At 41.2% G+C, this 26,690-nt stretch overlaps 2 pseudogenes; both read right to left on the bottom strand.

The window, feature by feature from the left end:
• Positions 1-373: 373 nt before the first annotated feature.
• On the bottom strand, positions 374-20,790 carry LOC137211052 (centrosomal protein of 78 kDa-like; annotated as a pseudogene).
• Positions 19,987-20,076, bottom strand: LOC137211511 (U6 spliceosomal RNA; annotated as a pseudogene).
• Positions 20,791-26,690: the final 5,900 nt, after the last annotated feature.

Raw genomic sequence — 26,690 nt, 5'->3', positions numbered from 1 at the left:
AAATGGTGTTCCTTTATTTACTAGAAATGTTCAGTTCTGCATTACAGTTGAAATAAAATAAATATATTATTTTTGAGGTACAAAAATTTCTTATGAAAATCAATTTTTCTTTTCTGTCCATACAAACAAAAGTATGGAATGACATTAGAGGTCAGGTTTATTTGGTAATAGAATGTAGCTTCTTGATATTTTTTATTTTAGGAAAGGAGAATATCAACATGAAAACTTTTTTCAACTTTACTTTTATTTAAAATGAGGCCATATTTTCCTCTTGTAAAAAGAGAGTTCAACTAGAACTGTTAATTTTCTCATCTGTAAAACAAGAGCACTGAATCAGCTGACTACATTCATTCAGAACTCAATTTCTTTATCGTATGATCACTAAGGTTCTCCCTAAATCTAATATACTAAAGTTCTAAGCAAAGGAAAATATAGTACTAACGACATGTTTTGATTTTTATTTCTTAGAGTTCAAGTGTCCACCATTCACCCTGGTCTAAGCTTAAGGAACCATTCACGGGGATACAATGCAGATGGGAGGGGAAAACAGAACCCTCACACAAGCTGTGGCGTGTTGCAATCAGGCTTCCGTTTGAAAAATAATCTTCTCTATAGCTTTCAAGTGATAACTTTGTCCCGGCAATGCTTCTTGTTTCAAACGGATTTTCTCTGGCTCTTCCTGAACACTTTCTGAGGAATCATCGACCTCTGATTTCTGAGGAGGAAGGACTCTCTACTGTCACAGTCGCAGGAAATTCTGATGGACCTGAGTGTCACAAGAAGAAGATAGGAAACCACAGCGTTGTTAAACTAAAGGGCAAAGAAAGAAAACAAGATTGTATAAAACATAACACAAGCCTGATACCGAATATCCAAATATTAGAGGACATTTAACAAAAGTGATCTGAGGTATCATTATTTATAAACGTCTCTCACTGCTCCTTAGTCTAAAACAGGCAATGACTAAGTAAAATTACAGGAACTTATTTTTGCTATGTTACTGCACAGACCTCTGTTGTACATGGTTAGGATTAGTAATGGGAATTGCCCATATTATTTTATTAAGTTTCTTTCACAGAAGCCAAGTGAAGAGCCAAGGTAAACATTTTTTCTCAGATCAACTTTATACTGCAAATAAAAAATTTATTTTCCACCATCAGACAAAAACAATCTGGAAGAAAATGTAGTTTTTTGGAGGAAAATACATCAGTAAAGGGACTGACAAAGAATCAGAAGAATAACCAGAAAGTCAACATATGTAAGCTGTGTATAATAGATGTTACCATTTAAAAACGAGAAATCACATACACATACATAACTAAAACTGACCCATCAAAAATTTCATCTTCTCATCACCCTGAAGCCAAAACTAGGGTAACAGTAATACAATTCTCCTGTCAAGCTTCACTGCCACTGCAATGTTGTTCAATTGGACATTTCCAAACATTTAAAACTTGACCTGGCCACAACCCCGTAAAAGTCTACAGATCATAAAGAAGTGTGCTGGGATTATGTAACTACGCAGAAGACAAGTCACTAGGACATCATTTTGACAACAAGCAGCAAACCTGCAGCATAGGAAAATCTGAACAGGAGAACGAGGTGCACACCCCTCTCTCTGGGCATGCAAGGGCAGGACTGACACCCAGGATGCTCTTCTCTCAACCTCAGCAGTGGTGCCTTTCACAGAGCAACGATGCAGTCTCCCAGAACCGCTGGGAAGGAGAATCTGATACTGACAGTATTAGCTTGCCATGAGGCCATAAGCGAGGAAATGTGTGTGGCCTTGGTGAGAGAGCAGAAGTGTGGGAGATGTTGCTTTATCTTGACTTTCAGATCAGGAAATTTGTACACATAGCCTGCAAACAACATTTCTTGCAAACGTGAACGTTCTTGAGTGTGAGAGCTCCATGTGAGGGGTCAGAAATGGCAGTCAAGTTCTTTTCACTGGGTAACAGGCGATTTGCGGACCGGAGAACAGGCTTCCTTGTTTACAGACATAACCACAAGGCTGCCAGTTGTGTGCCAAATCCACACAACTACACAGTTGCACTGGGAGAGCGACCAAACATACTTTCCATGGATTTATTTCAGAGCGGGAAATGCTTCTTGTAAGGCTCTGTCAGTTTAAAAAGCAAGGAGAATGCCCATCCACCTTTCCCAATTCACGCCTTATGTATCATCAATATGATAGCTACACACGAGCAACTGATTACATACATCACAAGCTTTGATGAATGCAAAGCCCCTAAAAAGATATCAACAAAACAAAGTTAGATCTTGATGTAAATACATCACCAGTTAAACCCAGTTAATACAACTATTTAGTATTATGTACAGTATCCATACAGAATTGTGTATACAAATAAATAAGCTCAAAACAAGGACCTGGAGGGCTCTGCTGCAGAGAAAACTGAACAGAATTCAGCCGACTGGCTTGGTAATTAATAACTGTGAACTGCTGAGAGGCCCCTTCAGTTCCTATGTTCAGGATGGTTGAGATTTCAGTCTCACTTCTTTAAATGGTGATATTAATCGTTCTCTAATTTACCACCCTGTGTGACGAGGATGGACCTGAGATTAAGTGTCTCAGGAAGAAGATAGGAAACCACAAAGTTGCTAAACTCAAGTGCAAAGACTGGGGATTCAACACTATAGTTTATGCAACAGCAATTCACATTACCATTTGCAAAAAAGTAGTCGGTTGTCCAATGGGGATTACAAACATCCATTTAACATGAGCAACTGAACAGATATTTTACACAGTAACTACTTCAAGTACTATTTAAAATCAATTCTCTTTGTTTTCTTAAGCAATTGTTAATCCCCAATTTCGTGAATACTACCAAGTCAGTCGCTTGAAACTCATCTAGAGCAATCTATTTCACTTAGCAAGCCTAAAGCTATAGTTCAACCATTTTATTTACTGTTATGTGACAAAAATTACTATGAACAGCTATCCCCTGGATAAGTAATCAGCTAAAGCTAGTTTGACTCACTAAATCTGATTTACTGAGTTAATAAGCCTGTTGATTTAGAATAGGTCTAATGCATATTTCTCATCCATTCTGCATTAAACTATTTCCCATGCCTAAAATGTCTTTTTTCCCATTCGTACATATCCGAATTCCTACTTCTGTGCTGTAGGGCTTCGCACAACTACACCTGCCTTTAGTGAAACTTTCCTCACCTGCACAATCGGAGATAATTTTAGTCTCCTCAAGACTCCCAAGGGGTTACCTGTGTTGTGACACTTGAGAAACAACTTGAAGCTCCCAATTGCATTTGGTTTTTCTTCCTTAGAGTGTTCATTAGGCAGAAGCCATGTGTGAGTTATATTTTTTCCTCTATAGAAAGCACCAGAGACCACCCACATAATAGCAGTTCCAAAATAAAGGATTCTGAACGACTGAAAAAGACAGGGAATCCAAGCACGTTACCTGCTGCTTTTTGCACGTTCTGCAGTACGCCACGGCCAGAAACCAGACACAACAGGTGGTAGACGTTCAGGACCATAACATTCCTTACCAGCAGAGTGTTTCCTTCCATTACTTACAGGTTGCTTTGCGGCCAAGCCTATGTTTGACAAAGCACGAAAAGAAGGAATCAAGATGCACCAAAGGTCTACAGAGCAACTGTCACACATGTACACTTCGAAAGGAATCAAACAGGCACTTGACAATGATGCCAAGGCCATTAAAAAAAAGAGGATCGTTTTGTACAAAGGTTTTACATAAGCCAGCATTTTTAAAAAATGTAAGTTCTCTACAGTAACAAGTTATTTTAACTAAAACAGAAGTATTGTGATGTGCAGAAATGTAAAAATAAATTTTTAAAATAATCCCAAAGTATGATACATTTTATATATTATGCAGAAACACTCAAGTTTACTGAATCTTAGAACACCTTTGGCATTTCTGAATCTCAAGGACACAGAAACACAGATATACCCATGACTTCGGCCAAACAGAGTCTTCAGAATTAGACCAAAATTTCAATTTAAGATGAATTTTTCTATGTAAAAACAATAAGAGTTGTAAGGCTGCAAGTTGCTGGGTGGTAGGTGAGTCAATGTTACTCTCCGATAAGCCTGTCAACCTTCACTGCTCCTTTGATTTCATATAGAAAATACACAAAAAATACAAATGAAACCCACGGGATAAAAGATGAAGTGTGGAGACTTATCCTATATTTCAGTAGTAAAGAGGCAAGTATCTTTATATGAAATATTTGGTTGCAAAAACTAGACCTACATGTTAATATTTTATTTAGAACAAGCCACATATTAAAATTCACATTTAAATATTTAATTTGAATTTACTGAAAACAAACATCATAGGTTAAAAGGGTTATATTTATCTTCAAAGCTACTATATTTTGTTATTTTATTTATTTATTTTAATAGATCTTTATTGGAGTATAATCGCTTCACAATTCTGTGTTAGTTTCTGTTACACAACAAAGCGAATCAGCCATATGCATACACATGTCCCCATATCCCCTCCCTCTTGAGCCTCCCTCCCACCCTCCCTATCCCACCCCTCTAGGTCATCGCAAAGCACCGAGCTGATCTCCCTGTGCTATGCTGTTGCTTTCTACTATATTTTAGCAGCATTAGGATGCAGGGTAAAATGGAGTGTATGTGGTAATATAGGACAAATATTTCATAGAGTGTAGCTTATTGATAATCACCACACGATCCTGTGTGATTTACATGCCTCTTAAAAATATATAGGAGCTCAGTTCATTTTGTGCTATTTTATTGTGTTTTTTAACTTAATTACCGTCAAAAAAAATGTTTGTATGCATGTGGTTTGTATGTGTATACCCTTCCTTTACTTTCAGAAACGAATGCAAATACATTTGTATTAAAATTTTTTTTAATTACACTTTTCTTGTTAGGAGATAAAAAAAATTTCTAATAAAAGTTCCCATCTTTTTTTTAGGCATACATAATTACAATATAAATGTGACACAATTCAAACCATTATTTCACCCCTACACTCACCTGGACCTAGGTATATAGCCAGATACTGATTTGGCTTACCTCTATGTCTCCAAATAACTGAGGCAAATACAAAAAAAAAGCCCAAGAAATAAAATTACTCTTAAAATAGCTCAATGAGTTTGTATATTTCAGTTACATTTCCACTTTGTTTAATCATGCTAAATAAAAAAAAAGTTTAACTGTTTTCTTCTCATTCCATGATGCCCTATTATATACCGCCAGGTACTAATTTTACAGAATTCCTAATATACATGCTTTGTTTGTATATATTTCCATTTCTAATATCATAGCAAAAGTCAACTTAGCTATTTTAAGAATACTTTACACATGATATAAATTTTTAATAATAATATCTAATCAGTGTGATACCACAAATCTTAACTTCTTTGTATGTACTATTTCATTATTAAAATATCACTCTCTTGAAATAACAATCGGCAGACGATCATAAGGTTTTTTTTGACTTCATAAACACTCTTAAGAACTTCTATTTAATACGCTATTGTCCAAGCAAGTTGATTAATAGAGAATCAAAAACATTGGGCTTCCCTGGTGGCGCAGCGGTTGAGAGTCCGCCTGCCGATGCTAGGGGACACGGGTTCGTGCCCCGGTCCGGGAAAATCCCACATGCCGCGGAGCGGCTGGGCCCGTGGGCCATGGCCGCTGAGCCTGCGCATCCGGAGCCTGTGCTCCGCAACGGGAGTAGGCCACAACAGTGAGAGGCCCGCGTACCGCAAGAAACAAAAACAAAAACAAAAATACATCTTTAAGTAGAAAAAAAAAAAGTTGTATTTATGAAGATGTTTACAATAGTTTATTTTAGGTTATTTCCAGTTTTTCACCAATTTAAAAAATTGACCAACTCAATTAAAACCTTGTGACTACAATGTTAAAAAGTATAACTATGAATCATAGAATTTAAATGTAGTATGAAAAGACAAGAATGGCAAATTATATTGAAGCTATGGGGAATTATGTTTATAGACAGCAGGAAGAGAAAAGAAAAATGTAAATATTGCTTGATAGGACAATGGGATTAGAGGTGATCTTTTAAATTTTTCATTTTTACGCTAATACAATACCTTTATAAAACCCCCAAATCTTCAAACAACACATTTAAAAAAGATTGTGGTAAACTACACAAAACAGAAAATTTATCATTTTAACCATTTTAAAGTGGACCGTTCAGTGATATTAAGTCAACAAATTTTTAAAACTTTCAGAGGGCACCTGAATAAAAGATGTGTTGTCCATTGGTGATTTTAATGTATCTGGTATATAACTAAAGTCACCACAAAACTCTTTCTGGGAAATTGGCAGATCATAAACATAAAACATTTATTTTGCTTTATATTCAACCTTATTGTTCTGCTGTTTCAAAATTCAAAGTTACTCACAAGAAAGAGTCAGTTTCATATTAGATTTGGTTTCACAAATGCTGCTCCTGCTATTCATTCTTATCACCAACAAAAAAAGACAATTTGTGACTAACCATAATATGTTCCAGAAAATAAGTTAAGGTCTCTTAGAAACAATACAAACGTTATCAGTAGAAGTGAATTCTAGGAAATTTATATATTCAGGAGAATGTGAAACTTACACCACTGATTGTTAAAGGCTTTTAAAAGCTTTTCATTACAATTACATTTCGTAACAAAATAATAGGCTTAGTTGTAAAATCCTGGGTTAACTGCCATTTGGAAAATTAAATATACATTACAGTAAACATTTAGAAAATGGTTTTCTAAAATGTTCAATCTAGGTAAATAAACTTGTCTGTAGAAGTCTTTTATAAGGATCATACATATTTCAAGTTTTTTTTAATCATTCAGAGAAACAAGATATTACCTGATTCAAAAATTTAGGTAAGCATTTCTAAGAAAGAAGCAGGAAACAATGGGAAGGTTGGAACTGAGAAGAAATTTTGTTTCTTGTAGCGCAAAAGGTAATTCTGCATTTAAAAAAAAATCATTCCTCAAAAGCACCACTACTAAAATTATCATCAAAGTGCACCCCAAATTTCAATTGCAAAGTGTCAGAAGTAATTATCAACCAGGAAATATTTTCAAAATAACGAAGTTTTTATGAGATCCAAACAATAATGTTGGTTAATATTAACATCTCTTTAAATTCATTTATTATATCTATATTCTATAAATTCTCATAAGTCTCAAAATAATCATAGGCTTCCTAATATGCATGTGGTTAATATTGGCTGCTTTAATTTTAGCACACCAGAAAACATAAGGGGTATAAGTTCAGAAAGAGTTACCAACTCTAATAGTAGCTTTTCCTTTTCGATCACTTCCCCAAATTAAGAGTTCTCTTTTTCTGTCTAGCAGCTTTGGATTGTTCCTTCACGATGGAGAAGTTAGCCACTGGTACTGAGACAGAAATGATAAATATGCCATTTAAGTTTCAGGTAATTTAGGAGGGTTTGATCTTCATTGGAAATTAAGATACTTTAAGTTAATAAAAGGTTTTCAATCTGCATTTCTGGGAACCTAAATTAAAGCATCACACAACATTTTCAAAAACAGAAAAGCCATTTCATTTGACTGACAACTTAGTTTTAAGATGGCAGAAAGTACCTTGATAATTTTCTTTTAAGAAAGAAAGAAAAACAAGCCATTAAAGAGAAATTCTTCCGAGAGAACTGAAACGTGTGATATACCTCTGACTTGGCACTCCTTCCATCTGGAGAACTTTTTTGATAACTGCTTTCATCACACAATGATCTAAAGTAAAATAAATTGAAGTTAGAGTCATTAGTTCCCAATGAGTGGCTATTTCCATTTAAAACCAAAAGCCAACTAATTATTGCTTTTCCCATAAATTTAAATATGAAATCTACATTATGTAATTATACACTTATCTCCCCCTTTGTGTATTCTAGTTTTCTTCCTCAGAAACCTAAGATGCCATCTTGCAGACTGCCTCCAGTGGCTACTATTTTGGCAGCAGCAATGGTCAGCTTTAAACATTTTGCATCTAAAGTGGCTTTGGATACCTTTGGATAGAAAGTACAGTCTGAGCACTGTCCAGACACTTAGATACCTAAAGGGCATCTAAGATAACAAACCAAAGTCCTGATATTCCCTCAAAAGCTGCTCCTCCCATCAGCTCCCCTTTTCTAAGTGATACCACCCAGTTGCACACATAGTCATCAACGACTTGTCTCCTTGTTACTATTCCCTTCATACCCCACATCTAATCTATCGGCAAGCCTTGTTAGCTACACCCTCAAAACACAACCTGAATTCAACCACTTTTCACTTGCTCCAAACTTCCAGCCTAAACTAAGCCATAGACATCTCTTTTTTGGACCACTGTGATAGTCTCCTAACTGCTCTCCCTGTTTCTCTTCTTTATCCTCCCAAGTCCATCCTCTATACCAGGTTCCCTTATTCAGATACTATTTGGATCATGCCGTTTACAAGTTGAAAACGCTCTACTCATTTAGAATAATCCAAATCTTTACTCTGGCCTTCAAGACTTTACAAGATCAGACCCCTGGCTAGCTCCTTGACCTCATGTCATACCACATCTTCTGCACTCAGTCCTCTGACCATGTTGGTCTCCTTGCTTTTCCTTAAACACTCCACCCACCTACCTGCCTGCATACTCATTGCCTCCTTGCTTTTCCTTAAATACTCCACCCACCTATATGCCTGCATACTCATGGGCTCCTTGTCCTGGAATGTGCTTACCCCAGATCTTCCATGGCTTGCTCCTCTCTTCATTCAGGTCTCCGTTCAAATGCCACTTCTCCAGTGAAGCTGTCCCCTAACAAACCTGTCCAATGGAGTCCTACCTGCCCCTGCTCACTCTCTTTACATTAAGATATTTTTGCACCTCCTACTATCTAAAATTATATTACTTATCTGTTTACTCATTTCTATCTGAACTCCTTCCCTAGAATGTAAGCTCCATGAGGGCAAGACTTTTGTGTGTCTGGTTCACTGCTTTATCCCTAGTGCCTAAACACATATCTGGCACACAATAGGTATTAAAATAATTACTTGTGAAACTGACAAATGAATAAAGTACTCCTTGCAAGAATTCAGAGGTCGCACAAGAAGGAAACAATGCTCTTGGTGGAAGCAGGCTTAGTATCTAGGTTCACCTCTTTCTGAGTAGTGTTGAGAACAATTTACAAGTATAACTCACTTTAATTGGTAAATTATCTGCTAAAAACATAAGGGACGTACAACATTAGAAAAGTGCCGTTTTTTGTTTTTTGGGGGTTTTTTTGGGGGGGTACGCGGGCCTCTCACTGTTGTGGCCTCTCCCGTTGCGGAGCAACAGGCTCCGGACGCGCAGGCTCAGCGGCCATGGCTCACAGCACAGCTGCTCCGCGGCATGTGGGATCTTCCCGGACCGGGGCACGAACCCGTGTCCCCTGCATCGGCAGGCGGACTCTCAACCACTGCGCCACCAGGGAAGCCCGAAAGTACCGTTTTCTAGGGTACAAATAATGACAGAGAATAGAGAATACATACTAAGAACCTTTCATCAAAGTATGACGGTCAAGAACTCTCGCGGTAAAACGTCAGACAAAAACCAGAACAAATGATCATGACTTCTAGTAGTTCTGAGGCTGAACAACCTACTCATTCAAACAAAAGGGATCATCACAAAAGCACAGGTATTAAAAACTATTACATGAAAGGAAACTATCATGAGTCATTTATTTAAGTGTTGTGTGGACCATCACATTAAAATAACTGGAGTCTTTCAACACCCCGTGACATACAAAAATAGCAAGTCAGACATATGGATCTGACAGGATATGATACAACCCCTACAAACTCTCACTACAGAAGAATGGACACACGGTGTCATTAACCAACTAGCCAAATGAATACAAGCAGCCAGTAAACCTCACCAGTAATTCGAATGAATACAAAATAAAACAAAATGTGGTTATTGTCCTATCAGATTAAGCCACGATTCTGTAAGAAAAGTCTTCAAAATGTCTATACCCTTTTGATGCAACAACTCTCTTTCTAAGAATTTAACCAAAAGAAATAGTCAGAGATATAGGTAAGGATATATATCAGAGTACTTTTTGTAACTGAAAAACTGGACATACCTTTTATAGAAGATTGGATAAGCTATGTGTACTGTGGCATATTCATATAACGGAACACTGAACAGTCACAAAACATGATGCAAATTGACTGACTTGCTAAGATGGTCATACTAAATTAACTGAAAAAAGGTATAAAATTTGGAGTAATCCCACTTGCATAAAAAAGGGAGAGGTACTCATTTTTGTAGTCTTTCAGTTTTTTAAAAGTGCTACCAGCCAGTGTTTGTGAGAGGCAGGCTTCACATCCACTCTTGGGGTGGACTACAAATTGGCATAGGCTTTCTGGGTGGTGATTCGGCAATGTGTATCAACAGTGTTAAAAATATGTCACACTTAGTCATTCCACGTGTAGTACCTTATTCTACACAAGTAAGCCCGATGGACACAGAGGCGTATATACAACGTATTCACATTGCTTGTGACAGGGAAAAGCAAACTGTCTAAATATAATTGCAAAGAATTGATTAAACTATGGGACATCAATATGATGGAGTATTACATGATACCTTAAGTGAAAAAAGCAGGAATATGAAATAGCAAGTATACTACAATTCTATTTTAGTAATCCCTAAGTGTATAAATATATTTATATATATAAAAAAAAAGGCCTGAAAATATATACACCAAAATGAACAGTGCTTATGTCTGGGTATTAAGCTTATAGGTAATTGTTCTCTTGTTACTGTGTATTTTCTGTAAAGAATACATGCAACTCTTAGAGAAAGTTTAAAAGCAACATAAAAGCTATCAGAAAAATGAGGCTCTGAAAAAAATCCTATCACAACAGTATCATGCCAAAAGCTAAGCATATATTATATTAAAAACTCAATATCTTCAATTTTAGAATGTACCTCCAAGCCATAAATCCTCACTAAGAGATTCTGCAAAAGCACGAACCCAGGTCACCAATGAGCTTGTTGCAGTTCAGAGTGATGCGCCTCCAACCAGGCATACAGTCAAGATCAGGTCTCCTGGAACGAAGCCTCTCTGCCCAGGTTTCTTCATGCCTTCTGATAGTCTGATACTTCAAAGCTTTAATGGGACAAAATTAAGATGCTTCAATAAGGAAACAGGGTGTGCCTACTGAGTATGGCTCATTATGTCAGAGATTTACACACACACGTATCAAGCATATGTGCCAGGAGCATCAAGCTGAGAAATTAAACAGTCAGTTCTGCTTTACGAGTCCAGTGACCCACATTCTAGTCGGTCAGGGATTAGATTCCAGCCACTGGATGACCTGTTTTTGAACAGTTATGTAAAGTTGGACAACTCAATTACAGTCTGAGAATTATTTTCCTTATCTTCTAAGTCAGGGAATTGGTTCTAAATTCTATCATTGCTGAGGCTCTAAATTGCATCATTCTGTCCTCCAAAGGTCTCCAAACACCTGACTGGGCAACCCATAAGAAAACTTTTTAATATGCATCTTATTTTTTAACAAATTATATACACAAAGTTCTATACATTTAACTTACATACATTATAAACTACACAGATAGTTTTTCATGATACAAAGCTAAATAGGTTCTAATATTTTGTTGCCCTAACTCCTAAGGCATTATTTTATTTTATTTATTTTGAAAAAATATTTAGTTATTTGTTTGTTTGGCTGTGCCGGGCCTTTAGCTGCGGCCTGCCGGATCTTTCACTTATTGCATGTGGGATCTAGTTCCTTGAGCAGGGATCGAACCGACGTCCCCTGCACTGGGAGCGCAGAGTGCTAACTGCTGGACAGTCAGGGAATTCCCAGGCATTATTTTAAAAACTATATTCACAAAATGGATCTCACATGCTACCTAGGGTATGCACACAAACTTCAGAGACCTGGACTATGCACAGCCAGTCTGATGTGCCGTGGGAAAATAATGGTTTGACATTTAACCACAAGTCTTGTCTTAAAGACTTTCAATTCTTTATATTCATAAAATAGATTCTGGTACCAGGGAATACTGACTTTAAATGAGAAAAGTCTTGTTACATTCTTGAAAAAATAAAAGACTCAAAGTGCCTTTGACACTCTAAAAGGAAAATCATTAGTGTCATTTTCCTATTAACAATAGCTTATAAGAGCTCCAAGCAGAAATAACAGCAATCACTTACACAGTGCTTAGTATGTGCCAAGCACTATTTATACAAATGAGTTCACTTAAACCTAAATGAGGCCTAGAGGTTAAGTGATTTGTCCATGATCACTAGCTATGAAAAGGGAGAAAGGGAATTTGAACCCAGGCCATTTGGCTTCGGCACCCAAGTTCTTGACTGTTTTCTCCCCCAGGGGTCAGTGGACTTGCCCTGTAGAGGCTCAAAGAATTCTTCAATTTTTAAAATCTAAATTTAAACATTTCCAGCTTTGTGGGCTATACAGTTTCTGTTGCAACTACTCAACCCCACTGGTGTAGGCTGAAAGTAGCCATAGCTACCATGTAAACAATGGGTGCGACTATGTTCCAAAAAAACTTTCTTTACAAAATCAGGTGGCAGGCTGGATCTGGCCCACCAGCCATAGTTTACCTATCCCTGATCTGCACCAGCAAACTACTAAAAAGGCTTCATGCCAAATTATTAAATAATTTAGGCCTAAATACAGTAATTATAACCACTGTAAACTTGTTAAGGCATTAGTTGAAAAATTGTATTTACAAGTTGCTGATGTAGTAATTTTTATTAGTTTATAAACTACAGCAGCTAATAGACACTTGATTCATTTAAATCTTGAAGACTATAATGGCATAGTTTCTGCACAGCATCACAATCAGTGTTTTCAGTAACTAAAAATACATAAAAGTATTATTATGTATTGTATATTAAATCTCTTATTTCTAAAATTAACTGGACTATCTTAACTAAATGGTAGAATCCCAAACTGACAAATGGTCATATTCTTTCAACAAAATGAAAGATGCACTCACAGGTATCAAAAGACAAAAATTAACTGCCATCTGTGTCAACATATTAATGTGCTTCAATCACATATGTTTTCAGGAAAGTTTAAACATAAAATCACCTTTAAGATCTTGGCCACGTAATCTGCTCCCTGCCATGTCAGATTACAGCCCGTGAAGTTTACTGTCTTAAGAGTGATAGAGTTCTTTATACCTTGACAAAAAACTACAAGGAAAAAAGAAAAAACCACACACACAATAAGATGAAGAGCCTATACATTTGTCAATCTTGACTTATTTGTTTTTCTTGAGTCAATTGGAGGTTTACAGCCACATTTTTAAAATCATTAACAACAATCTTCCCAAACAGGTAATTGATGAACTGATGTGTTCTAAAACTTGTCAGTAACAAAGTCTTATTCCAGTTTACAGCAACACTTTAATTCTATTTAGGTACTAAAACTGAATACAGTGAATACTGCAAACTTTATTGCCAACCACTCAGTAAAGTACGACATACTTTTGAGACAGAGGAAAAAGAAGAGAAACCTAAAAAGCATAAGACTCTTCCGATTTTCAGTTCCAATGATACATGCCAATCTTGATGATCAATCAGCGACTTAAATGTCCACTATAAACCCAGTATTTTATTAGCTGCTATGCAGTATACTAGAGCAATAGAAGAGAGAGAACCTGAAACCCTCTGTTCCCTCAAACTGAAAGGCAGGCTTCCTGACCCCTCCAGACCACTACTGGACATAGGGCACGCACGCTAATGTTTCAGGACCCCAATGAAGAGTCACCTGTTTTGTGATTACTTCCATGACACACCCTCACCACCGCTGAATTTGCTGCTCCTACAGGACGTTACATATATTTCCTATTTGAACACATACCACAGTGCATTATAATTATGACTGCATATAGACGTTCTAACAATTTAAAGAGAATGATGACTTTTTTGCTCTTTACGTCTTGCTATTTCCCTTCCCATACTATTTCTTGAAGAGAAACCATAAAAATATAAACACACACAAAAAACAGAAAATATAGAAAACGCGTGGTTTGTGGCTTAACACAAACTTAAGTAAGATTAATTCTGACAGTATCCAGCATGACAAACTTCCGTGGTACAAATGAGAATGGACCAAGGTTTGAGCAGGTACAGGAGACAATCCACGCATGAACACCACCAAGAAAAGGTAGACAGGAAAATGTAGACAGACATGGTGTGTAGGAAATCACGAGACCAGTCCGATGGGAAGAGACTTAAACAAGACTGAAACTCACTTTCTAAACCTCCATCTCCAACTGGACAATTCACAAGACACAGGTGCACCAAAGTGGCCAAATATTCAATCCCTTTAATGGGGAGGAACAGTTTAAAATTTTATTGGTTTAGTTTGCCCCAAAAGCAACTATCAAAGGTTGGCAGGACACAATGAAGGCTTACCTTTGTTAACACAGTTAAGTCTCTCTCTCTCAGAACTAGCCCACTTAGCTCCAGGTTCCTTAGCGCACCCGACGCACTTACACAGCATTTATGAGCTCTACAAATTGGAAGGTCACATCTTTATTTCTTATCGCAGGAACACGACTTCTGTAAACTTCATTTCTGTCACAACCTAAAGCAAAATATTATAAAATGAGTGATTTAAACCATACATTTTATCATCATTAAAAAGCACCTAAGTGAAAAGAAAAAAAGCATCTGCTCTGTGCTAAGGATTAGAAACGACTCCTGCCCTTAAAGCCTTCATTCAGGAGGAAGATGGATAATCTCAAAATTTCAATCACATGAGATAAATAAACATAACCTTTATGCACAGAGGTGCCTATGGAGGCAAAAAGTTATATCTAAGTGACGGCTTCATGATAACCCTGAAGTGGAATCTAGAAAGATGAGGCTATGCAGAGTTGGAGTAGGAGGTGCATTAACGGCAGAGGGAACATCTGTGAAAAGACACTCAAGCCTGACTCCTGCCGGGCACTGTAAATACTGCAGGTGGCGATGACTAAAGACCAGGGGTCCAAGTGTGAGGAGAGACACAAAGGAAAATAGAGATGCTGGCCGAAGCAAGCCTGGGAGAGAGCGTGACTTGAATCCCACAGGTGATGAGGCCTGGGACTACCACTGGCTGAGTAAGGGTGCCTCCGCTGATTAGAATAAGGCGACCCGCTGCTGAAGGACCAGTTAGATACAGGGAGTGATCACAAAAAGCTCCCCTTCCTCAGGGCCAAAGAGCCCCAGGACGGGGCTTCCCTGGTGGCGCAGTGGTTGAGAGTCCGCCTGCCGATGCAGGGGACACGGGTTCGTGCCCCGGTCCGGGAAGATCCCACATGCCGCGGAGCGGCTGGGCCCGTGAGCCATGGCCGCTGAGCCTGCGTGTCCGGTGAGGCTTGGCCCAGCACAGTTCAGACTACACACCTCTGGGCAGGGCAAACGCTGGGCGGCTAGTATGCACTAACTCTGTGTGGGCAAGCCATTAGCAGCATTATGTGAAGCATAGCTTTTTATGTTACAAGATCACTCAACACGAGTAGGCAGATGAACTTAGAGGAGCTGAGCCCAGGAGCCGCAAAACCACCCAGGAGTTTCTGCCATAGTCTGGGCAAAATGTAATATGGATGCAGAAGCAAATTTAAGAGGAGGCCAAAATCTACAAGCTAGCCCCACTGGATGCAAGACATAAAGGAATTTCAGTGAAGGAACTCTGAAGAGAATGGGCTCAACAATAAATTTTTCTTACATTCAATGTAAACTATGTGGCAAAATTAAGTACAGTGGCCTTTAAGTTCCCTTCCAGCTCTAATTTCTTTTGATTTCTAACTTATTACTCTGCTTAAGTAAAGTCCCTTCAGAGGTACAGAACAGTTCTTACACCTGAATGGGATGCAAAGAATAATCTGACTTCTGTTCACCAGGGGATGAATTGAACTGTCCTTGCAGGAGAGATAACAGATGGTGTGAACCCCAGATCCTAGAAAAGGGCCAGGCACACGAGAAGACTCAGCTTTTCGAAAACAAATGAATAATCATTTCCTTTCCTAGATCTTCACACCCTTCCTCTGCTGGCTACTTTCTCTCAGCTTATAAACATCCTCAAATATACCCACTTAAAAATCTCTCAGACCTATGATACTTTGGATATTCTTGTGGATAACCTAAATCTCTCCCATGCCTTCAAACACCTGTCCTTCCAAAAAGCCCAGATCTATATCTTGGGCCCAGACCTGGCCCCTCTACCAGGCCCCTCTAAAGCACTGAAGATGAAGTAAGATTCTCTCCCCACCCCCAATCCCTTCCTACTGTGCTCTGTATCTCACAAAAAGATGCAGCTGTAAACTGTCACCCACGCTTGCTGCCCTCCCTTTTCTAACTGGTCACCAGGCCTCACCCATTCTCTCTCAGATTTGAAAAATCCAGTCCCACCTTTTATAACTTAAGTGGGACCCTTTGATTACAATTCACGCTGCACCCAATCAACTGCCTTCCACATGGAGGTCCCAGTGAGCCTCTAAACCAGAAGTCCATCTCACTGTTCTTTGGTGTTTCCCACAGCCTTCAGGATAAACATCCAAACTTCTGACATGACAAACAAGGCCCCTTTCTGTGGGGCCCCACTAGCTTTCCAGTATCAACTCTCATTGCTTTCCCAAACCCTGAGTTCCAGTCCTGTACCTGAGTTTTGCCATATTTTTTTATATTTCTCAAACTTTGACACACACTGCTCCCTCCTGCCACCCCAGGAGCTTCTACATACCCTTAGAAAGGATGGCACCTCCTCCAAGAAGCCTACCCTGAACTTTCCCTTCCAAGATTCTGTGCTCTGCAAAGGGGAAAGATGGCGGGGAGGGATACATTAGGAGTTTGGGATTAACATATACACACGACAATATATAAAATAGATAATCAACAAGGACCTACTGCATAGCACAGGGAACTCTACTCTGTATCCTGTAACAACCTGTACGGGAAAAGAATCTGAAAAAGAATGGATATATGTATAACAGAATCACTTTGCTGTACACCTGAAACTAACACAATATTGTAAATCAACTATGCTCCAATATAAAATAATAATTAAATTAAAGAAAAAAGAGATTCTGTGCTCTGTAGCACCAGAACTCACTTCTTCCAGAGCACTGACTACTGTGCTTGTGTTTACTTGCCGCCCAGTAGAAGGGTAGAGTACTTAGGGGAGAATCATCCTCTCCAGCATCCCTTCGTTCTGACAACTCATTTAAGTGCCAGGATACTTTACACACATAACCTGCTTAATTAATTCTAAGAACCCACAGAAAGAGTGTTTTTTAATGTCATTTTACACGTGTGGGGATTGTAGTGCAAAAGAGACCTGCCCAGGCCACAGAGAGCATAAACTCTGGAATTCAAACCCTAAGCTGCCTTCACACCGGTGCTGTTTCCACTATAGGATAGGACTATCGAAAAAAAATTTTTTTTTCCTGAGCCCTGTTTTAATGAAAAGGAAATGAAGCTGGGATATATCAATTTCCTAATCGCTTTGGCGTGTAGCAGGCAAAGTCATTCAACAGACCAGGTAACATCTGTGGAACAATGAACGATGCTCCAAACTGTGCTAAGTGTTCTACATTGTAGAGTGTACAAGCATTAACAGAGTGTAACCTTTTAACAGTCATACAGAGTGAGTCCAGTTAAGCCCATGCTACAGATGAGAACACTGAGACCTAGAAGCCTTAAGGCACTCGGCCGGGGTCACCGAGCCGGCAGGAGTCCTAGGCCGCACGCCCCGTCTAGTGCACGCACACCCGGGCACTGGGCACCGGTTCTAGTGCCCACCCTCCACCTTGTACCATCTAAAACTCCGCTTCGCAGCGCCCACATGAGGGCCCCTGGAAGCGTAAAGTACAAACCCGTCTCGCCAAGGCATGGCTGGAAGAAGCTCTGGATACAGATCGGGGGCAGAGAGTGCTCAGGGGCGGCACCCAGTCCACCCCGCGCAGGCGGTGGGCGTTGAAGTCCAGCAGGCCCTCCCACAGGGAGTCGCCCACAGCGGGCAGAGGCACCGAATCCTGCAATGCGCACAGGTCCTCACAGAGCCAGAAGAAAGTCGGCCGCGCTGTCGTGGCGCAGCTTCACTCAGTGATGATGGGCCGAGCGCGGCCTCGGGGACACTGGCTGCAGACACGATGCCCACACACGCCTGGAAGCCCTGGCTGGCCTCCCGGCCCCTCGGGCGGCCATCGCAGTCCAGGGAGTGGTAATAAGGATCAAAGTGGTAAAGGTCCTGCATTCTTCTTCTTGCATTATTTCAAAACCTGCATCGCTGGCGTCAGGCAGTCCGGTAACTGGGTCCGGCGGACCGGTAATTGGGTTCATTTGCCTCTGCGTTATCTGCCTGCCATCTGCTTCCTGAAATGCAAACAGCTACACAGGGTGATTTGCTACAAGACAGTGCAGGGAGCTTAAGCACAAGATGCAGGATGTAATTTACATTGACAGCTAGGGAGTGATAGGAACAGGATGTAATTTAGTTTTGTGAAACACACATCTAGTTACAGACACTACAGATTAGTAACAGTTTAAATAAAACTAGGATTGATTAACCCTTTCAGGCCAGTTTATGTGTCTTCTCTAGCCTGTTCACTGTCCCCTTTACTTTCCTTGTTTTCAGGAGAGGAAAAACTTCATTTCTATTTTTGCTGCAACACTATTATGCTTAGTGAAATAAGTCAAACAGAGAAAGACAAATACGGTATGTTATCACTCGCATGTGGAATCTAAAAAATAAACAATAAATGTAACAGAAAGGAAATGAACGCACAGATGTAGACATCAAAGCAGTGATTACCAGTGGGTAGAGGGAAGGGGGGAGGGGCAAGATAGGGGTAGGGGAGGGGATGAAGAGGCACAAACTACTATGCATAAAATAAATAAGCTATAAGGGTAGCCAATGTTTTATAATAACTTTAAATGGAGTATAATCTATAAAAATAGTGAATCACTGTGTTCTAATATATTGTTATTACAATATAATACTGTAAATCAACTATACTTCAATTTAAAAAATGATCACCACAGTATGTCTAGTTAACATCCATTACCATACATGGTAGAAATCTTTTTTTCTTGTGATGAGGACTTTTAAGATCTACTCTCTTAGCAAATTTTAAAAATGCAATACGGTATTATTAACTATAGTCACATCCCCAGGACTTATTTATTTTATCACCTGCAGTTTGTACACATTGACCACCTTTACCCATTTCACCCACCCTCCACCCCCTGCCTCTATGAGCTTTTTTTAAAATTCCATATAAAGTGAGATCATACAGGACTTTTCTTTCTCTGCCTGACATATTTTACCTAGCATAACACCCTCACGGTCCATTCATGCTGTCACAAATGGCAGGATTTGCTTCTTTCTCATGGCTGAATTATATATATATATATATATATATATATATATATATATATATATATATATATATATATATATATAATTTGGCATATATATATGCCAAATGTCCTTTATCCATCGATGAACACAGGGGTTTGCAAGTGTTGGCTACTGTAAATAATGCTGCAATGAATATGGGGGTACAGATTTCATTTTGAATTAAGAGTTTCTGTTTCCTTCATACAAATACCAAGTAGTGGAATTGCTGGATCGTATGATAGTTCTATTTTTAATTTTTTGAGGACCTCCATACTGTTTTCCATACTGGCTGCAACAATTTACATTCCTACCAACAGTGTCCGAGGCTTCCCTTTTCTCCACACCCTTGCCAACACTTGTTAGTTCCTGTCTTTTTTTTTTTTTACATCTTTATTGGAGTATAATTGCTTTACAATGGTGTGTTAGTTTCTGCTTTATAACAAAGTGAATCAGTTATACATATACATATGTTCCCATACCTCTTCCTTCTTGAGTCTCCCACCCTCCCACCCTCCCTATCCCACCCCTCTAGGTGGTCACAAAGCACGGAGCTGATCTCCCTGTGCTATGCGGCTGCACGAATTTGCGTGTCATCCTTGTGCAGGGGCCATGCTAATCTTCTCTGTGTCGTTCCAATTTTAGTATATGTGCTGCCAAAGCGAGCACGTTCCCGTCTTTTTGATAGTAGCCATTCCAACAGGAATGAGGTGACACCTCTTTGTGGTTTGATTTCTCTGCTGATTAGTGATTTTAGGTGCGTTTTTAACTATCTGCTGGCCATCTCTGTATCTTCTTTGTAAAAATGTCTATTCAGATCCTCTGCCCATTTTTTAGTTGGATATTTTTTCTATTTTTTTTGTATGAGTTCTTCATATAATTTGAATACTAACCCCTTATAGGATATATGATTTGAAAAATTTTCTCCCATTCGGTAGGTTGCCTTTTCATTTTGTTGTTGGTTTCCTTTGTTGTGCTTTTTAGTTGGATGTAGCCCCACTTTATTTTTGCTTTTGTTGCCTTTACTTGGATCAACGTCTTTGCATAAGTTCTGGAAACAACTCTTTCATAGTTTCCATGGATCGTTTTTAGGGGAGAGGGTGAGTTGAGATGAACTACTAGTGAAAGGAGGGTCAATGGGTCGAACTATAGCTTCTGTTACTGTAGGTGGCCTCAAGGCCACAACTGATAGTCATTGTCTCCCTCCTGTGCTATCCATTCTCAATTCCCCTCATCCTTGGATAATATCTCTGCTAAAATGGATGGCTTACTTCGTGCGGTGAACCTCACGCTCGTCCCCGAGTGAGTGTTCTGAGCCCTGGTCATCATTTCTTTCTCAAACCATGGCTGCTGTACTTGACCATTTACTGTGTACTTGACCATTTACTGTCAAAATTGGGAAAGGCAATACCAAGAAATACCCCACAGACTTGTTTTTAATCAATCATTTTCCAATTAAAAAATTTTTCCCCCAGACATTTTTATCACCCCAAAAGGAAACTCTGTACCCATTGAGAAGATACTACTTCGCTCTCTCTATCAGGCCCTGGAGACCACCAATCTGCTTTCTTTCTCTATGGATTTACTTATTCTGGATATTTCAGATAAATGGAATCATACAGTGTATGACCTTTGTGTCTGGCATCTTCAACTTAGCATGATGTTCGTGAGAGTCACCCACACTGTAATATGTATTAGTATTGCCTTCCTTAAAAAAATGTTTTTGGCCGTGTAACTGATATTTAATGGCTCCATTCCTTTTTATGACTGAATTACTATTCCACTGTATGTACATACCACAATTTGTTTATTCATTCATCCAATGATGGACATTTGGGTTATTTCCATGATTTTTCTATTGTGAATAGTGCTGCTATAAACGTGTGTACGTAGATTTGAGTGTTTGTTTTCAATGATTTAGGAGTGGAATTGCTGAGTCATACGGTAATTCTATGTTTATCCCAAAAAACACACCCCAAGAAACTTCCTGAAAGTCTGTCCTTGTCTCAGAAGCAGCTTTTCAGGAAACATGACATGCAACAGTATGGACAGTGTCCCATGAGAGCTTATTTGTGATGCCTGGGGGTCTGGAGTTGGAAAGGGCTTCCCTTAGGAAGTGGCAGCTAAACTGAGGGCAAATTCAATGTTTTTTCCTTCCTTCCTTCCTTCCTTCCTTCCTTCCTTCCTTCCTTCTTCCTTCCTTCCTTTCTTCCCTCCGTTTTTCCTTCAGAGGGATGACATAGATGTTTTACACAGTATATCCTTTTAAAACTTTTGCATTTGAACCCTGAACTTATTCATAAGACAAATGAATGATTATTTTAAGCAGGGTATTAGGGCTCAAATTACTAATATCATAGAACCATTACAGTGACAACTTGGATTGGAAATTTATTAGGAAAAAATATGGAAGCTTTTTTTAATAACAATTTTGATAAAAAAGTTGACAAATCAGTGTATAGAGAGAATATTGGTTATTTGGGAAATTGTATCATAAAATGGATGGGCTCCACAAATTCTTTGATGTACTTGAAGAAAAGAGTGCTAAGTCAGTTTGGGCTGCTGTCACAAAGTACCATAAATGGGGCGGGGTGGGGGCCTGTAAACAACAAAAATGTATTTCTCAGTCCTGGAGGCTGGAAGTCTGAGATCTAGGTGCTGGGATCATCGCCTTCTGGTGAGGACTCTCTTCCGGGTTGCAGACTGTCCACTTCTCATTGTGTCCTCACAGGGCAGAGAGCAGAGAGAAAAAGCCAGCTCTCTCATAACTCTCACAAGGGTAAGAATCTCATCATGAGGGCTCCATCCCGATGAGCTCATAAAATCCCAAAAGACCCACCTTCTAATACCATCACATTAGAGGTAGGGTGTCAACATGTGAATGCTGGGGGGACCCAAATATTCAGTCTATAACAAGTACTAACGGGGAAATGAGAGCTTCTCTTGAGGATGTTAAGGGCTGCTACAAAGATCAACGGTACATGTGTTTCCAGAGAGAACGACAATATAGAATAAGTTCTATAAGGCGTTCACAGAATAGATTCATCTTTCTTCCCGAAAACAGCCCTTGGTAACCAGGGACCCATTCCTGGAAATTCACTCTTGCTCAAGGAAATCCATCCTCTCATTAAAAAAAAATCTTACGAAGCTACATGAATGACACAAAGGACTTTTCCCAGCTCTAAGATTCTGTGTGTAAAACCTGTTAGTCTAAATTTATTTCCAAAAGATAGACCCTCCGCGGCGTCTGCTCCTGCGGGAAAGGTGGGACCCCCGCTTGTGTCCTGGCCCCCAGGTGTGGCTTCCTCAAGTTTGGGGTGAAGCCCCCAGCCCCCTTGGGCTCTGCAGCGGGGCGGTGGGCTCGGGGGAAGGAGCACGGTCTCCTGGGTTTCTCAGCAGGAGATGCCGGGGCTGCCGCGCAGAAACCCAGCGGCCCTGGGTGGGGCGCAGACTCGCCAGGCCTGGGTGTCCCTGGCGCACGGCTGCTGAGAACAGGGTCCGCGATGAAGCTCTGCCTGGCAAACGGGGACTGTGGGCGGCTCCATCCTCCCCTTCCGTCGGCACAGGCCCATCGCAGCCCTCCCTTCCAACAGGCAAAGACTGTGACTTGCGGCCGGACAGCTCCACACCCTCACGCTCCGGTGCTCGCCCCACGCCGGGAACAGGCACAAGCCCTGGGCAGGCCTCTCCGGACGGCTCGAGCGGGACGGCTTCTTCGGCGTGCCCGTCACCCACTCCGAGCCCAGGGGCCGGCAGGGAGGTCTGAGGGCCGCTCGGGCCGGGCGGGGCGGAGGCACGGGCTTCGCGGCTGGGCCGGCCCTCCTCGCCGCCTCCTGCCTCTGCGCCCTGGCCCGGGGTGGGCTTCCCGTGGCACCGTCTCCTTCCCACCCCCGTCGCGCCTCTTGCCCCCCGGCCGCGGGATCCACCCGTAGCAGCACCGAGTCGTGAGGGTGCGGGAGAGCTCCCGCCCTCGGGGCTTCCCCGACACCTAGCCCCTGACGAGGGTCAGACCGGCACCGCGCACGAAGCGGCCCTGGCGGGAGGGAGACCAGGGGGGAGGGGGTCGGTGGGGAGGTTGACTCGCAGTCACTTCCGAGGGGACGCTGAGCCCCCAGGGCTGGGGGCTGACCGGCCTCAGCACTCCCACGAGGGGGTGGTCAGGAAGGAGGGACCCTGTCCCTGGGGCTCAGGGCGTTCCCGGGTCAGGCGGAGTCGCCAAGTGTGTCGGGTGCCGTGGACAGCTGAGGCACATTTTGCCCAAAGGTAAGTTCCAGCGCATCGCAGAGAGCAGACGAAGTACACACACGGTGGTGAAAACTCCCTGTTGCTAAGGGTTGAAACGAACCAATAATTCCTCCCGTTTCTCAGGGTGTTCCCTTTGGCTGTTAATGAAATGTATTTCCAAGGAATGCAGGCATGTGGCTAAAAAGGCCAGCAGTGCCTGCGGGGGTCACAGCGATACCCTCCCATCTCGCCCCTCTGGGCCATCCTGTGCTCTGGGAACAGAGCTCTCACCCAGAAGTGAAACATAGTAGCTTCCACATCCGGATTCTAAGATTTTCTAAAGCCTTTTAAAGGCCCCCTTCTCTGAGTGGTGCTTGACCTGCTGGTGTTTGGGGCGGGAGGGTGGACTGGGTGGAGGGTCTGAGCGCCACCCCGGGGGCCCAGTGCCCATGGCCGAGGGGAGGCTAGCGCTGACTCCAGCCATGCCGAGCCAGACGTCGCCCTCCTTCCCGACAACCCAGCAAAGCCTGTCGCTCGCATTCCTGGCTGTGCTGCTTACACTTGCCCTTTGAGAAGGCCAGCCTGGCAGAGCTCTGTTCCTGCCCTCTGGGCTGCTGGTAACTGAGTACCTAGCCTGGGTGCTGGAGGGGAAGAGCCATAGATGGTGGAGGCCCAGTCCCCACCCAGGGTGCTGCCCCTCTGCTGAGCTGAAACTTCTAATCAATGTCTTAATAAAACCAAAAGGGACGTGATATTGTTCTACCACCTGTGCCCGACCAATGTTAGCCCAATGTTAGTCATATGGGGCAGTGCTGTTTAATGGTAAAGCTTCCACTATCAGATCCCCAATCCCTTCTCCTACCCCCTCCTATGGGGGTTCAGTGGGTACATCTGTATTTCATAGAACCTGAAACTCTGATTTTACAAAGGAGCTGGAGGTCTGGGGAAAGAACTCGTCTGTTCTCAGTTAAGAAAGCAACTTTACACCTGGACGATACTAGAGCACTTTAGCACCTCATGTGTTTGAAAGAGATCTTCACAAAGACCTCATGGGCAGGAGACGCAGGCAGGAGAGGGGACAGACTGAAGCTCTGTGACTGACTGATCAAGTAGAAGAGGTCCAGCTGACTTCCAGGCCTACCGCTGATTTACTATCACCAGAGCCACGTAACACACCTTCCACATAGAGAACCAGCAGAAAAATGAGTTTGAAGAGGATTTTAGCTAAATTCAAGGTCATTTTGATCATTAGTGAAAGTCATTCTGTTCCTACACGCTGCCCACACCCTGATCCCCCTTCCTAGAACCAAATGGGTTCTGAGATTAAAGTGGAAGTGACAAACCTGGGGGTGACCAGGCTTTACTTTATCATCTCTTTCTTCTTCTTCCACGTGTGTTCCTGGTGTTACTCTTCCTGGTTCTTCTGCAGGGAGCGGTCCAGCAACGCTGTCAAGCAAAATCACACACCCTAAGGATGACTATCACAGACTCCTCCCGTGGAGGCAGTTTTCAAAAGGTCTTCCTTCTTACCTACACACCTCCCCACCCCCCAAAAAACCAATCTTCATCTCAGGAGCCCTAAAAGGCACATATTACCTCAAGATTTAATATTTAATACAACCTTTAGATGTAGTTCTGGTAACTGCCAGTTGCCCCAATTCACTCTTTGCAAGAGAATTCTACCTGAATCACAAGGTTAATAACCTGACTGCAAACCCAGCATCCTTAAGATATCTATGGTCACCCTGGCAACTCACTATAAAGTTCTTCTTTTTAAAAGACTTCAGAAAAGTAATTTCAGTCATCACGATTACATATTGCACAGAAAAAAAAGCTTTATTATTCTTACCGTTCTCCGGATGTAACTCTACGTCTCTTTTCCTCCTATGTGGAGAGAAGGGAAAAAGAGAAAAACAGTATTTCAAAAGAAGATCAAAACCAAAAGCAAAGGGCTTCCCTGGTGGCGCAGTGGTTGAGAGTCCACCTGCCGATGCAGGGGACGCGGGTTCGTGCCCCAGTCCGGGAAGATCCCACATGCCACAGAACGGCTAGGCCCGTGAGCCATGGCCGCTGAGCCTGTGTGTCTGGAGCCTGTGCTCCACAACGGGAGAAACCACAACAGTGAGAGGCCCGCGTACCACAAAAAAAAAAAAAAAAAAAAGCATGAGTCAAAGTATTAAATAAATACGTTTGACGTGGTTAAAAACAGGGGTTGGGGTAATCTCGGTTTGGGGGAGATCTGGGCAACCTTCAGTCTGGTGTTGATGTCCCACCACCCTCAAAACAAAGAGAGGCCCAGGAGCTGTCCCGGCACACGTCTGTGCACTACAGGTCATCTAGTGATGCTACGTAAAGTCAAAGATCCACCTCATGTCAGGAATTTGTTAACACTAGAAAAAAACCAAAGGAGTAATTTGGGATTCACATCAGGAAGTGATGATTACAACCTAAACTGGACACCAGCTCTTCTCTGATGAATACCTTAGTACACTACTTCCCTAAGTTCACAATACTTGCCATCTCCAGGATATCTGTATTTATGTATTTAAGAGGGATAAAAATATTGTCGTGATGAAACCGATCTATGTCTTGTCTGAGGTGGAGGTTACAAGAATGCATACGTGCATACACATGACCATACATGCACAGTGAATAAAGTCTGTAGATTATGCCGATGTCCATTTTCTGGTTTTGCTATTACAGTCATGTGCGATGTCACCATTGGAGAAATTTGGGTAAACTACACAGAACCCCTCTGTACTATATTATATGGAATTAATCTGTATGTGTATATATAAAATTCTGCCTCCAGACTGCCTTTGGACTTGGGCTACAACATCAACTCTTCCCTGAGTCTGCCTCTCTTGGCCTGTCCTGCATATTTCAGACTCACCAGCCTGAAGTCGTGTGACTCAGCTGCTTAAATTAATCTCATATACACAGACATCACTGGGTCTGTTTCTCTGGAGAACGCTACGATAGATTTTATACTAATATACTACAGTAATATATACATACATATAATCTGAAACAATACAGAAGAAACTGATACATGCTTG

The sequence above is a fragment of the Pseudorca crassidens genome, chromosome 18 (assembly GCF_039906515.1).
Source record: "Pseudorca crassidens isolate mPseCra1 chromosome 18, mPseCra1.hap1, whole genome shotgun sequence".
Taxonomy (NCBI): domain Eukaryota; kingdom Metazoa; phylum Chordata; class Mammalia; order Artiodactyla; family Delphinidae; genus Pseudorca; species Pseudorca crassidens.
The sequence above is the reverse complement of the archived record's forward strand: the minus strand, read 5'-3'. Positions and strand labels throughout refer to the sequence as shown.